At 41.7% G+C, this 16467-nt stretch overlaps 1 pseudogene; it reads right to left on the reverse strand.

Moving 5' to 3' along the window:
- Positions 1–16212, reverse strand: part of LOC149160098 (calcium-transporting ATPase, endoplasmic reticulum-type pseudogene) — a 29759-nt pseudogene extending 13547 nt beyond the window's left edge.
- Positions 16213–16467: the final 255 nt, after the last annotated feature.

The following is a 16467-nucleotide window of genomic DNA, read 5'->3' on the forward strand; positions in this document are numbered from 1 at the left end:
TCTATACATAAACCAACAGCACTTCCTTACTTGCACAAAATTCTAGCCTCCTTAGACCTCATGAGAGAGCTCTATATATAGGAGATTTGGAGAAAGGATGAGTCAGCTTGAGGCTGGCATGAAGCTGACTAGTATCCTCTCCCACTTTAGTTAATCTTCAGTTCTTGAGTCCACTTGGAGATTCTTGCTTCCACTTGGAGATCAAGGCCCTCTTACTCATCACAAGGCGAATTCCTTCACCCAAGTGTCAGTTTGGAAGCTTCCTGGGCAGTTGACACCTTGCAGAATGACTGTGCCACTTGGCCAATCTCACCCAGCGCAGGTACCCTTCATTAGTTTTGACATTCAGCGCAGGTACAGAGTGGAGCAGTTGACATTCAGCGCAGATGCTCAGTGGAGCAGCTGACATGATCTAGAAACTGCTTGTTTTTTAGTGTTTTCAGGTGGAGAACTGATTTTTAGTGCTGTGGTTTGCTGACCTTGTTCCTCTAGGGGTAAGAACAACATGTTTAGGGACTTTCGATCCCTCAGATTATTGACATTTCATGCTTCATGCTGTTAGGCACAAAAATGTCTATAACAGGGTTGTTCGGAGCCCCCCTCCCCGATACTGTTTTTGCCCAAAGGTGGTGCGGGGAACCCGCTTACCACCTCCCCGTTACCGCCCATCCGACGCACGTCACCCTCACGCCATCCTGACGTCATGTTCCTTCCGCCCGCCCCTGCGCCCCGTGGCCCTCCACATGACCCTGCCGCCATATCCGCCTGCCACCTCGTCTAGGCACGCTGGCCTCCAGCTCAGCGTCCACGTCACCCGTACCCGGGCCCGCCGTGACGTCATGTTGACGCCATCGGCGGAAAGGCGCCAATTACTTATTTTTGCCAAATTGGTCGTTATAAACGCCCAAAATAGCCATTTTGTGTCATTTTCAAAGCGAATTGCAAAGAACTCTTGTCGCTGCCTCACCACCAACTCGCTTCCGGACCTCCAAATTCGAAATTTCGACTGTGCCAACTCATCAAATCAACTACCACAAAGCCTTCACGGTTCGGCCCGCAGGCTTGTTGAGCGTTTATCCAGGTATTCACCGTAAATCTCATGTTTTTCCCCATGCATGCCATTTCTTTGCTAATTCACCATTGAACACTTGTCAAAATCCTAAATTCAACTCTGTCTGCTACCTGAGAGTCAACTAAAGTAACCTACATTGCCCCTGAACTATAATTCGACATTGAAACAGTCGTTCCACGGACCAGAACCATAAAATTGTCCTCGAGGTGCTCGGCATTGTTCCCTTTTGCCGAGTACAGGCCAGCTGCAAATTAACCAAAATAAATCCTGTACACCCTCTGCAAATCATTCCTAACAATTCACAACCCCTGTGAATTTACTAAAACCTGCAGAAACAAGCCGGCCTCTTTCACTGTGAAGAAGAGTTCAAGCATTGTCAACATTGAGGCTATTACTGAACTCTGAGGAGCCTTGCAAACCACTGCAATTACATTATTCACAATCAGATTATACAATGGCTGCCCCTGCACCCACAGCTCTCAATGTTACTCCTTTAAATGCACCAAACAAAGACCTGGAGGCCTTGCCTCTTGTTGACAGGGACTCCCTTATTGAAGACTTTGTGGGTAACAGGGACTTCATGCAGACCTTTAGGCAGTTGAGAGAAGACTATCTGAATGGCAAGGACACCTATGGGATATGGGAGTCAAACCTACCTTACTACTGCCTCCCCTCTGTCAATGTTTTCCCTCAGATTGTGCGCCTATGTGCTGAAAACTATGATGTGCAGCAGAGAGCCATTAAGTCTCCATCTCGGAGCATCCTCTTTCACATCAATCCTGAATCCATTAATAAAATGCTCCACTTTGACCAGACTGAGCTGCTATTTCCCTTTTCCATGAATTATCTGCTGGATGCTGCTGCCAAAATGACTAGTGAGGAGATTGAGAATGTCACCAGGACATTCATGAAACCTGAATGCCAGCCTGCAGGGCCACCTCCCTATATGGATGTCTCCTTTACAGAAACAGGCAGACTACTACTAGATATGATCTCTTATGTGCTGGGGTATAGAACCAGTGAGCATGTGGATGGAACAATGCTGGTTTTGTTATCTGTTTATAGTCCAGGCCAGCCCCCTGCCCGCAAGTTTAACTTTGCTAAGTTCATAGCTAACAAAATTCATGATCAGTTGAGCAAAGTGGACAGATAGGGTGTCTTCAAGTACTCCTCTTACATCTACCATCTTTTCATGTACTATCAGTCCCAGGTTTTTCCATGCTACATCGAAAAGCTGGATTATAGAGGGGAAAGAAGATCTGTCATCTTCTGGACATCTGTCTATCACCTGGTCCAAAATTCACCTTATTCCTATTGTGAGTTTATTGACCAGTTTGTATACCCTATCTCCTGCTTGTTGATGAGGGCTCCTCCTCCCAAAATATCAACTGAAATACAGAAAGCTTTGCAGCTTTCCAAGAAGTCTAAAATAGGTGATTGGTACCTATATGAGGATCATACAATCATTAGAGTATATGGCTGTGAGCTTTGTCCATTCAGGCTCCCAAAATATGTGCCTATGAGGATATTTGCCCTTGAGTATTATAGGCAGCTGATTCAGTCTGACCTTACCAACTTCCACAGCTCCAAAAAGAAAGCCCACCTCAATTTCAAACATCAGCTGGGCCCTTTCATCATGAATAAAAAGGAAGGTTGGGAAGAGGCTGAACAGAACCTCAAAGACAAATACCAGCTATCATATAGTTTTTGGTGGGTCCCTTATGACCCTGAAGGCTTCATTTCTACTAGGAGAGTCAAGTACAGGCTAGTAGGCATTAAGCATTGCAGTTATCCCCATATTGAAAAATATGCCAACCAGCAGGACTGGCTACAGGATTCTATAGTTGACAAATTAACTGAAGAAGAAATGATGATAAAGAATGTCAAGGAATTAGAAAAGACTCTTGACCTAGACTCTGTGCAGCAGGTACCCTTCAAAAGGCCTCATTCAGTAGGAGAAGGGACCTCGACCTCAAGGACTGCACTAGCCACACAAGCATCTTCTACAGCAGCACCAGGCTTAGACAAAGGAAAAGGAATAATGGGTGCTGAAGAGGAAGCAGTGAAAGAGAAGGCTGCCCCTTCAACTGAGCAGTAAACTGAACATCAAAATTAGCTGCAGAGGGAGGAGCAAACAGAACACAGCAAGAGCAAACTCCTCCTCCACAAACTGAGCCACTAATAGCACCAATTTTGCAGACCCCGGCACATGAGGAGAGGGGTACTAAAAGAGACAGAGAAGAGTCCACTCCTATTAGTGGATCCTCCCATCATCCAGAGACCAAAAGGCAAAGGGCTGACTCCCCAGAAGTTGAAGACATCACTGAGGAATTCCTTGACAGTTCAAGGAAAGACAGGGAAGCAAGCCAGCACACTGGTACCAGTTCATTCCAACAGGAGCAAGGCCTGCAACTTGGTTTGGAGGTGTCATCCTCTTCTCAACAAAGTAAGAATCCTAAAAGCACTAAGGCTTCTTTTAAGCAAATCAAGGCAGAGAATGATTTGCTAAGAGTGGAGGTGTACAAACAATTTGTGAATGCTACACCAGCCTAGCAAGAAAGATTAATGGCTGTATATGACATTAAAGAAGAAAAAATGATATTAAGTCATTTCAGGCCTACAGTACCGCAGCCGAGATCAGCTGCAGATTTTGTGAAGACAAGGGTGGAGGTAAGGGCAAAGGACATCCACCCCATGGACCAAATTGAACTCCACAAACAGACTGGAGAAATGGTCTATGCAACCTTGGTGGAGAAGGCAACCATGGCCCATGAACTGAAGGAGTCACTCAAAAATACCAACACTCAGTTGGATTTTGAGAGAATGTCCTCCCTGGCCAAAGATAATAGAATAAAATCTTTGGAGGACATTATCATAGACCTAGGACATGATCCTAAGGATCCAAAGGGTGTAAGGGCCCTTATGAAGAAAAAGGAGGATGACCTCAATGCACTAAAGAAGAGGTTAAAGCTGCTGCCCACAGAACACCCTCAGACAACAGAGCTACAAAAGGAAAAGCAGGTTGATGAACAACTGGACCTCATCATGCAGCTGAATCAGAAGGTCCTCGATCTGGAGAAAGAGCTAGAAGGAGAACTACAAGATAAATAGGGAGAATCCACATCCCAAGCTCCTCCAACAACTTCAACAACAGCAACAACTACAGGGGCAGCAGTGGCTCCCACATCAAAAGCAGCAGGAACAACAACGGCCCCAGATGCCAGTGCAAGCATAGAAGAATTAACTAATGCCATCAAGGAAATGGAGCTCCAGGCACATGAGATAAAGAAGGCCAAGGAAAAATTGGCAGAACTGGATGCCAAGTATGAAGAATCAAAGGTAACTGTAGCAGAACAGGGCAGAGAAATAAAGGCCCTAAAGGACAAAATAAAGGCCCTCGAGAAGGAGCTAAATCTAGAAAGTGCCATGGCCGACATAAAAATAATTTTATGGGGTAAGATTGGCCAAACTATCACCAAGCAATGGAAATCCATCAAAACAATCCATGAGCAAATGGATTTGATTGGCCAAGCATAGACAAAAATCCAGAGGGCCAAAATAGTGCTGGGAAACAGACCTGAGCAGGCAAACAGACTGGTAGATTTTTTGAACGGGCAAGACAAAGAGGAGCTGGCAGCCGTTGGCATCAACAACAGAACAGAGGCCATCCTCACAACTAAAAAGGTGCTAACTCTCAGAAATTATGTGCAAACTGTGGAGAGAAAATGCTATGAAATACAGGCTGAGGTGGAGGAGTATAAACTCAAAATGGGGATGCTGCAAGCAAAGGGACTGCCCAGCCTACTAAGCAGCACAGGGAGATTGATCACCAGAGATCAATTTACCAACAGGATGGCTACTTATATTGAAAATCAAATCACTGCATCTGGCAGTACTCCTGAGCAAACAGGGCCTCCAACAGGACAGAGCTTGTACACTAAACTTGAAGGCCTATTCTTCATTGAAAATGAGGCAAACCATCTGTTTGAAACTCCTCCTAACTTTTGGCGGTATACAGAGGCCGATGAGACCTTAATAAAAATTCGGAGACATCAAATGCCTAAGGAGGATTGGTGGCAGGCAATGCTCCATATTTTCCCACGGTAGCTTCAGTCATTCGGCCACTGCCAGCTCCAGGTCACTAGAAGACAAACAGCAGAAAAGGGTTAGCATTTAAAAGCAGCTAAAAAGTGACTCATCACATACACGATGACAGCTAGCTAAGTTTTGAACAGCGCATCTCCAACCGACTCTAACAGCCATAAAGTCCAAATATCTTCTGACTATTTTGACAGCTGAAGCATTAAGGAATTACTGCAGCATTCACTCCTTCAGCTACTGCATTCCGGAGATTAGCATATCATAAATGAGATATTAACTGATTCGTTGATATTTTTGATGTAAATTTTGTATATAAACTCCCCTAAGTAACTCATAAGGGGTTGGTAATTTTCTCTATGAGACAAATGTATTTGACACTTTCAAAATTATCTAATACAAAGGGTTGGAAGAGCTCAGTGATTTCCTGAAACATCTGATGTCATGTTGATGCCATGCGTACTGGTGCAGAATTCCTTTGTTGTCTGATGGAATAATAAGTCTTTCTTCAAACTCTGTTTTGTCTTCTTATGTTTATCAATACACACTCATGTTTTACTGAACTAGCAGTATAGTAAAAGAATAGTGCTGGACATGTTTTGATGACACCTAGTGCTCAATCTTTACTGTTGTATATGTTTTCTTCAGAATTAGCCATGAACATGAATTCTTAATCGCTCATGTTTCGCTGATTCCATAAATATGAATGTTATTTAGAAATTCTTTACTGCTTCTAGATCAACATTTTCACTGTTTTCTCCATGATCATTTAAGTGAAAGATTCTTAATTTCCTTTCCTTACCTGAAACACATCACATCTAATTACAGTATCACATCATTATTTCTCAGACACTAAACTGGCTCTGCAGCATTACCACTGTATCAAAGCAACATATCAAAGAACTGAAGGACCACTGATTCCATTTCCCAATGGACTAGAACACCCTAGAAAACGCATAAGTATCTTGACTAAAATTATCATCCAACAAATACCTTAAACAAACCTGAACTCATAGCTAGCCTAAAATCATTTCAAAATAGAGACAAATCATAAAAGAGAGAGCCCTCTCTGATTACAGTTTGGCTAGAAACTGCAATCCAAAGATTGGTTAGTGGTTACCCCGGCCGTATTCCCTTAGAGTCAAAGGGAACAACCTGGGTGTTAACAGGTGGACATTTTAAGATGTATACAGATCATTTTGCGTTGAAATGCCTGGTTAATAGGCCTATGTTGGGGGGGAAGATTTGCGGATGGTTGTTGTTGTTCCAGGAGTATGACTTTGAATTTATTGTGAAGCCAGGATTACTGAATGCAGGACCTAATCACCTGTCGCTCATTGAAATAGGAGAGGAACCTACTAATTTGGAGGAAGGGTTGCCTGACGCACAACTCTTTGTAGTGCGCATCGCGGACAGTCACTTTGAAGATATCATACATTTTCTAATGACGGGAACTGCTCCAGAAGGGTATACAAGCCAAGAGAAAAAGGAGTTAGTAGTGCATACGACATACTTCTCAATCATTGTCGAGCACTTATACAAAATGTGGTGAGACGAAATATTGTGACGTTATGTACCTAACTTTGAATGAAGTAGCATTCTCACGGAGGCTCATGGAGGAGCTATAGGAGGACATTATGTAGGAAAGGCAACATCATAGAAATTCTTCGTGCTAGGTTGTGGTGGCAAACTCTACATAAGGATGTGAAAGCATATTGTAGGGCCTATGACGCATGTCAAAGGATTGGAAGGCCATCGTGGAGGGATGAATTGCGTTTGATGTCGTAGGTGACATTACAACCATTCGAGAAATGGGTGATTGACTTTGTGGGTCCAATTTAGCTTCCAAGAAAGAAGACAGGTGCGCGGTACATCATCACCACGATTAAGTACTTGACCAGGTGGGCAGAGGTGCAACCTATGAAGGACTATATAGGTGTGATGAAAGTAAAGTTTATTTTGAATATGTATCGACAAGATTTGGTTGTCCAAAGACCTTGATGAGCGATCACGGTTTGAACTTTCTTAATGAAACAATTAGCGCTTTGACAGAAGACTTTCAGGTGTATCACAAGAAGAGTACGCCTTATCACCCACAGGCCAATGGGACGGTGGAAGCATTCAATAAGATACTAGAAAACACACTGATGAAGGTATGCAATGCTCAGAGAAGTGACTGGGATGTGCACATAATAATGGTGCTATGGGCCTATAGAACAACTTGCAAGAATTTGAGTGGGCAAACACTTTTCAGACTCATGTATGGCATAGAAGCTATGATGCCAATGGAATACATTGTACCTAATCTGCACATAGCGACACTCACAGGAATAGCAGACTGTGGAGCCCTCGAAGAGAGGCTCATGCAACTAGTATAGCTTGAGGAGGACCGATTTCTAGCTAGATTTCATCAACAAGTTCAAAAGGAGCATGAAAAGGCATAGCATGATCAGCATATCAAACTACACACCTTCAAGGTAAATGATGTGGTCTTGTTATATGATAGTAAATTTTATAAATTTCCAGGGAAATTTAGGATGCACTGGCTAGGAAAATATGTCATCAATCAGATTACCAATGGTGGAGAACCCATCCAAGGTGATCTGAAATGAGGGTTTGAACAAATTTTCATTCTTACAAGAACCTCCCACTCCAGAGCTTAAACGAATGTGATCTAGCTTATGTTGACAATTGTGGAATTATGTACTTCAAACAGGTGCATGTGTTTGTTTGTTTTCATATGTTTAAGTGCTTTAAATTGATTTTTTCCTCCTGATACTAAACACATACATCAGACATATAATGCGGCAAATAAACATCACACATAACAACAAACTTAATAAGGAGTTCACCCCAATCTCATGGACTACATCTCCATGAGCTCTTGTCAAATTGACTAGGCTCTTTGGGATTATGGCTTGAATTCTCTTAAAAGTTCCAAACTCAACTCCAGAGGTTACTGAACTAAACCAATGGGCTTAGAAAACCATCTACATCCCTGTCATGTATGTCCTCATGGTTCAAGCAGATCTAGGCTCCCTTAGACTTGATTCCTTCAACAGGTGCACTGAGCTTCCCTGAGCTTCTTAATGGCCCAAAATCCTTTAGAATGCTTCAAATGTCTCTAAAACCTCTGCTACTATCTCCAGCACATATCTTACATCAACAAATGACTGTTCATTTGCTCAAAACGAGCACTGCATCCCCGATCTAGGCCTTCCTCCAAGGTTGGCTCTAGGCTGCCTGAAACTTCCCTTCAGCATATCAACCATTAGAAGTCTCCAAATGCTTCTTAAAACACCTTCATTCGATTTAGAAGGTTCATTACAATTAGGAACGACTCTTTGTTTGCTGAGAATGGATACTGGTAGCTCCTGCAATAGCCTCCAACACTTGGTGGCCCTGACCTCCAAAATCTCCCTAGATGAAAATCTCCTTGAAGATGGCTTCTTCAACTTCTCTGGACTGTTCCAATGGCTTCAAAAGGCCCAAATTAGCCTAGGTATACTCTTCTTTCACTCTCTTAGGTCAAAAATTGCATCTTTAGTTCATTAAATGAATTTCTCCTAGTTTTCTTCCACCAAATCTGGAACTGGCAGTTTAACTAGAGTTAAATTTGGCAAACTGTGCCAAATTTGGAAATCCGACAACCTGACCATCGGCTGACCGTAACTGTCGGTGGTAATTGTGCATGTGACCACATTTTATCGGCGGTGGTTAGGGGAACCGTTAGGGCTGGCGGGTTGGCAATTAACCGTAACTCCCGGCACTAACCGCAACGTGTGACCAGGGCTATGGGGACCACTGGCGGTCTATCCCCCAAACACGTAACCATTAACATTCAAATATAACCCATGTTCCAATATAGTTAAGAAATAATGCATAGTGCAGACGGTCAGAGCCTTTGGTTTGCATGCAGGAGGTCACGGGTTCGATCCCGCTCGACCCCATAAAAATTTTACCATGCCAATTCAGGGCCACGTGGTGGCCTCTGGGCTTGCCATGTGTCGGCTCTTGATTGGCCCAACTAGAAGGAATATTCCAGCAAATATTCTAGAGAATATTTTAGGGAATATTCCAAGGAATATTCCTCAAAATATTCTTTTTTTAATATTTCCAAAAATCAAATTATTCTTGAAAATTGCAGTTTACTGAACTTTTTCAAAATGCGATAACTCCTCCATATGGTGTTGGTTTTTCGAACCGTTCAGTTCACCAGAATTAGGAAGATGAGATCTATCTGGTTGTTCAAGTTTGACACTCTTTCGAACACTTTGAAATTTGAGCTATCATTGAAGTCATGGATCAATATTTGATCACTCCTCCCCATTGGGAATCTTTTGGACCCCAAAAGACTAATATACTAATCTGAACAGTAGATGAGAGTACAGTACCCGATTCTTTTAGCCTCCATACACTTGCCCGCATAGCTAGTGCCTTTCAACAAAAACTCGATGGTAAATGGAACTTCCCTTCCTGAATGCACTTGTCCTCCTTTCAAGAACTATTTTCCTTGAACTCATTTAGAATTTCCAGAAGTTAGCTGATCATCGCTTCCAAGCCACTTCCATGAAAAAGTCACAAATGTAACCATGGCAATTTTTTTTGCTGCAAATCTTCTTCTATAGACGATGTCGAAAGAATATAATAACTTGATGAAATAAATTCTTGTTTCAACAAAAGAAACAATTTTCACATCATGTGAATCATCATCATGTCTCTACATCTCGTTTATAAATGATAGAATAAATCACAAGTCGAAAAAAATCATGCCTTTCAAACATTTGACCCTTCAAGTTAATCACACATACATGTTCAAAATACTAGGAAATCATCATCCTTGTGCTCATGCGTATCATTATCATGCATGCATTTCATTTTTCAACTTTCTCTTAAGTACAATGATAAGTGTCGCACGGAATGAGTCAATCTTGCGGACAAGATAGACCTTCCTAGAATCTAAAGAAGACCTAACGACAAGCAAACCAACCATACACTATCTTTCTCTAAATATGCTTCAATAAACAATAGCAAACAAGTGTTTTTAGGGCCTACCTTTGGTCCAACGCAAGCTTGTGGATGCCCTCACTCTTTTGATCTGAATGAGCTCCTTTTCGCGAATCTGCAAACACAAACAAGGCAAACAAATTAAATAGCACCTAAAAAACCAATTGCACAAAACATATTTAACATGCAAGTCAAGGAGTCCATGAAACAAATAACATAAGATACTTGTTGAGAAAAATCAGTTTGATTGTATTAATTCAAAATAAGAAGAACTTTACAACCTTTTCCTTGACGTTGTACAAGCTCCTCCCAGGGTCCAACAAGATGTCTCCTCTACTTTGACAAGTTTCACTCACTCTCCAATGGAACCAAGAGGTATGTGATCTCTCCTCTCAAGCTCAACCAAAGATTCTTAATTTCACCAGCATTTGCCCTCAAAATGTTCAGCTTCTAACCTCTCTAGTCCTCACCCCAATGCTTGTATTTATAGTGTAATGGAGGGAAGTTACTAGGTCCTCCTTCAAAGGGATAAATCCCTCCTTCAAAGGGATAGCTCCTTTAGTCAAGGGATTAGCTCCTTCTCTTTTGGGATGCATGAACCACCTCAGAGCAAACAATCCATGTCAAAATTCCTTCTAGAAAACTCTAGAATTAATCCAAAGTGAGTTTTTTAAGATAAAGCTTGCGCCTTTTGACTTTCACAGGGGTCCGCACCTACACCGTTAGGGACAGAGCGGGTAGGTACGCAGCTTTTGTACACAGAAGGTGCGGGACCGCAGGTGACCATGAGAGAAAGTGCGGAACCAGAGTTACATTGATTTTTAATGTCTTTCTCCCACTTCCAAAGCTTGATTTGAGGAGCTGAGGTCTTAGACTTGCTTAGGAGGACAATACAAGTGATGATAGACCCATACTGACTGCAAATAATCATGGTGACGATATTTTAGTGTAACAGATTGCCCCCTAAAGTGCGAAGTCTGTAGTAGATGAGAATTTCATTTATCATATAGGAAGAGTGAAGTAATTTATCATTTCGAGGATCATCTTGTGGACAGCCTGGTCAGAACCTGTAAAAACATTCAATGCAAGATATATATATATGAGATCATATCATCGCTGAGGTAGGAATTCCCATACTCAGATCAAAACTAACTAGAAAACTATCTATTGATCTGATATAGGAATGATCTTGTAAAACATCACAAGTATGGTCTCATGTGAACACAGTATGGACGCAACCATCTGTTTATAAATAGTCCACAATACAATGAATACAAAATTCCTCGCAGCCTGGATGGTAGAAACTAGATCCAGGGTCTTCATTTCTACTTCTCGAAAAAGTATGATTCTATCCATCCGAATAAATGTGTTTATGTCAAACATGGTAGAAACCACTTGATTACCAGTCAATGATGTAAACTGTTAACAAGTGTGAGAGAAACCACCAGTGATGTCAATGGCTCTCAAAGTACCCAGTACAATCCATGAGATGTGAGTAAATGTGTTGATGTCGAACATATCACAGAATCCTTCGATCGAAATTTAATGATGTAAACTGTCGTCAAAGGCGAGAAACCTGCCATTGAGGCATGCAGATTGGTGGGCTCCAGTATTGTAGCAATAATGCTACAACTCCTAGAACTCCCTTCTTTAATTTTATCAACCCGGTAGTTCGTAACAAACTTGGAAGCGACGGTGCTGTATGCACAAGTACTAGCTCTTGCCACAACTGTCACTTGGTCAGTTGGCACAAGTCCGCTAGGAGCTTAAGCCAACTTCTATGAGCTCTTAGAAGAAGCTTTTTAATTGATGGATGAAAGCTAACTCGAAGGAAGCTAATCTAATTGCAAAAAGAAACTGAAAGCCAAAGAGAAACACAAACCCTAGCAAACCCTAATTCTACCAGCTAGTCCTATTGACGCAAAGGAGAGCATGCAAACTACTGAAAGAGATGCCATTACTTCTATGAAGGTAAAATGCAAATTTCTAAGCTATCACTATCTGAAGAAAACATATTTTTGTATTTTTGATTATGTTGTTGGAATTATCATGCATGTGCTTCTAACTATTTTTGACTGTGCAGAGGTGGATCAAGGAGGAGAAATGCTTGGGAAAGGTTGGGAAGGTTCAGAGAGGGTCTAAGGGGTCCCTAACACCCTTCCAGAGAGTCTCAAAAAGTTTGGCTGCCAAGAAACCATGTTTATGAGCTTCTACAGGAAGTCTGCAGGGGTTCTATAGGATGTTCAGGATTTCTACAGGATGTTCTGTAATTCTTCTGCAGGATGTTTCGAAATGGGATTTTGGAGCATGGATGGAGGGAAAAAGATGGAGGAATGAGGATGGAGGTGAAATAGGGGTGTGGAGAGGTCTAGGACTTGGTGGATGATGCTAAGGAGCGATTGGATTTGTTCAAGGATGGAGGAAGTGATGATGCACAAGAATATAGGGATTAGGGCAAGGTGGGGAAAGTATGGCAAATGAAGGGTACGAATCATGGAATAAGGGTTGGAGCAGATTATCTGATGGATTATGGGTACATAGAGAAGGATAACAGGTGCTCTGTAAGTTATTTTTCAAATTTAACAAATGAAGACTTGGAAAATCAAGAACCTAATTACCTTGACCTAATCTGACCTAGATAATAGCAAAAGAAATGGAACAGAAGTTTGTTTGCACAAAATTAGATGAACTAACTATGCAACTAAGCAATCATAACCCTAAGCATGCAGTCAAAACTGATATCAAGTTTGACAACTAAGAATCCAACACTAATACTTGCATGGTGAAGCAAAACAGTGCTTTTGTGGGCAACAAGGTCACCTTTGTCCCAACTCACGATCCCACTGAGGGAGAGGTAAGATCAGAGGTGCTTGAGCCCCTTTTTCCAAGGATACTTTATGTTATTAATCTATCCAAATCAATCTAAACATGAAAATCTACTTTAATCATCAAAAGAAACCTAAATAACACAACAAGTTTTAAATCTAAATAGCAGATTTTACTCTAAGAATGCAGCAAAGACACATGAAAGTAAACAAAGGAGGTACTGGGCGCTTGAGATGGGCCCAAAACCAAGAGCTACAACCTCCTAAGAGAGATTTAGAGCTGGTGCAAAGCTGGATTCATCTTTATTGAGCAAGAAAAGAAGAGTTACATCAAAACTGTCCACAAGGAGAACTTGAAAATGAGCTGACAATAGAACTAATCTATTACCTAAAAATCGAACTACAAAATGACTACAACAAGACTATGAAATGACTAACTACCAGCTAAAAAAGTGACTAACCACTAGCTAACCAAAATGAGGCCCTAAGCTTCCTTCTTATTTATACAAATTGAGGACCCCAACAGTCCTCCTAAACTTTAGGGACTCGGCTGCCCAAGACTTGTAGTTAAAAGCAGTCCTACTTTACTTGCTTGGCTGCCCTTGTGCTGATTGATTTGGTGGCCCTTGAACTCCAAGTTGATGATGGAGAATTCGAGGTAAGGGCCCATAAATTAAGGGAACACCTTCCTAAAAATACTCTCCACGAATTTGGCTACCAAGTGCTCATTTCAACCATTGACTTTGTCTCCAAATTGACCAAAAAGGCTACACAAAGCACACATTAGACTTGTTGGCATAATGACTAACCCAATTCACTCTATTAGCATAAATATAATCAAAAACATGCAATAAAATAATGAGAATGGTGGATTAAGTCGAATTAGGAGGTTGAATGAGCCCAAATAATTATCCATTTTTGGGGCTCATCATCACCCCCCTACTGAAAGTGTTGCTCATCCTCTGAGAAACCAATATATCTCCTCATCTTTGATGGCCCTGGTGGCCTCCCTGTCATGCCAAGCTTCTGAAGTGATGCCCTCTTCTTAGTCATGAAACCATGCTTTTCTCTTTGCTTCTTCCCACTGCCTGTGCTTCTTTTCCTAGAGAATTCTCAACTTTGGTATGATTGTACAAGTATATTTAATATGATGGTGGCAATGGTGGTGAAAGGAGATGAAACCAGTCGAGGATGGAAGAAAAGAGTAGTTGCATGCCTCCTCAACAAACTTCAAGTTTCAAATCCCTTTCCATAATTGATTCTGGCCTGCCCAAAGGCTTCTACAGGATGTTTCTGGTAAAAATACAGAACTTCCTGTAGAAAGTTCTGTAGCTTCTTGTAGAAGGTTGAACCATGACTAGATTGTGTCCGAACCTTGAAAAAATGAGTGTTCATGGAGGGGATGGATGTGCTTAGGGTGGCTACCATAGGTGCTGCCTCCCTAGCTAAAATCTCGGCCAATTTCTCCTTCTGCTGCCCTCTCCCCAAACTTCCTTGTATGCCAATCCCAAACAACGCAAAGCCTTTGAACTCATTTGATGAAACTTCCTCAAGAGTGATTCCCTTGATGCATCATCTAATTCAACAACTGATCCATCTACAAGTTGTTGAAAAGCACTCCTTTCAAGCAAATTTTCCATGGCGCACTTCACTAGCAGACGATTTTGTCCCATTCGTTTCATGACAATAACACCCATGGATTTTCGATCACAATCAAACTCCAATAAAGCCCGCCTCTTTGATCTTTGTATCCACCAATCACAATTGCCCAATTTCACTGTGCCACTATTGAGAATGGCACTTGTATCACCTGCCATTGGGTCTAGAACTCCCATTTCAACCAATACCTTCAAGGTTGCCTCAGTGGGGATGCCAGTAGCACGAAACTGGTGACCTTGACAAGATATCCCTGCATCATTGCAAACTGCAGCAACTTCTGCCAGAGTTTCTAAATTTTCCCCCATATTATGTGCATTCCAATCCAATATTTTTCCATCCTCAGGATTATATGTTGTTCCTTCAACAGTAAATTCTCTAAGTGAACCAGCACTGTGCCCTATGGCTATAAACTCACTGACAGACATCTGATTGGTTGTAAGAGTACCTGTCTTATCAGAGCAAATCACTGTGGTGTAAACCAAAGTCTCCACGCTCGGTAACTTACACACAATAGCATTCTTTTGTGCCATCTTACAAGTGCCAAGAGCCAAACATGTAGTAATCATAGCAGGCAATCCCTCTGGTATAGCAGCAACTGCCAGAGCAACAACAATCTTAAAGTAGTACGTACATTTCTCAAAGGAAAACTTGATATTTTTTTGGCCACCCATATATGACTTCCCATGAAAGAAAATATTTGTAGTTCATGATCCAGACAAGAATACAAATGGCACCAATCACTGTTGTCAGTATTTCACCAAATTCATCTAACTTTCTTTTCAAAGGGGTATCATGACATTCCATTGAAGCTTCCTGAATTTGTGCCTGAATTTTACCTATTTCTGTAAACATGCCAGTGCTCACAACAATGCATGTGCAGAAGCCATTGGTAATTGTAGTTCCTGCAAACACCATGCATTCTTTTGACTGCAACTCACAGTCACACAAGGTGGCTGGATATGTTCTTTTGACCACAGGCATGCTCTCTTTGGTCAGGGAGCTCTGCTCCATCCTAAAGGTGGATGTCTTGAGGGACACAATTCTCATGTCTGCAGGAACCTTGTCTCCCACCTTCAGTTCCACTATATCTCCTGGAACAAGTTCTCTAGAGGGAATATCTACAACATAATGTCCATCTCTCAAGACCTTTGCATGATCAGATTGCATTTCTTCGAGAGCTTGCAAAGACTTCTCAGAATTATTTTCCTGCCATACTCCAACAATGGCATTGAGGATGAGAATCAGGAGAATGACCAGGGGCTCTACATAGGCTGTTATGCCCTCCTCAGAAGACACATTATCGCGAAAGTAGGCGAGAAGAAATGAAATGCCAGCTGCCAGCAGTAGTATTTTAACAACTGTATCATCAAATTGCTGCACTGCCAGCTTCCACAAAGGTGTACCATTTTTCTTCTGGAGCTCATTCCATCCATATATTTGACGACGTTTTTCCACTTCATGAGAATTTAAACCATTCTCTAAGCTCACATCATATTCTTCTAAGAATTCTTCAACAGTTTTAGACCAAGCAGGGAATATCTTGTCCTCCATGGACTATGAAATAGATGATCAGATTCTGAATTCAAACAGATTGCTCCACCATTAACAGATCTATAATGCGTTTGAAAAACCCCAAAATCAATACTTTCAAGAACCCTGGTAACCTTGGACACGAGCTTTAACTACTTTTCTCATTTCAAGCTTGAATTTTGACAAAAATCTCGGGTTTTCCTTCTGCAGAGCTGTTTTCTGCGTTTCCTGTAGACGACTTCCTGTAGAAACGCCTGTAGAGTGCCCCTGCACCTC

This window comes from Pinus tabuliformis, chromosome 5_2, assembly GCF_031772625.1.
Source record: "Pinus tabuliformis cultivar Carrire ecotype Pingquan chromosome 5_2, CPIR1, whole genome shotgun sequence".
NCBI lineage: Eukaryota > Viridiplantae > Streptophyta > Pinopsida > Pinales > Pinaceae > Pinus > Pinus tabuliformis.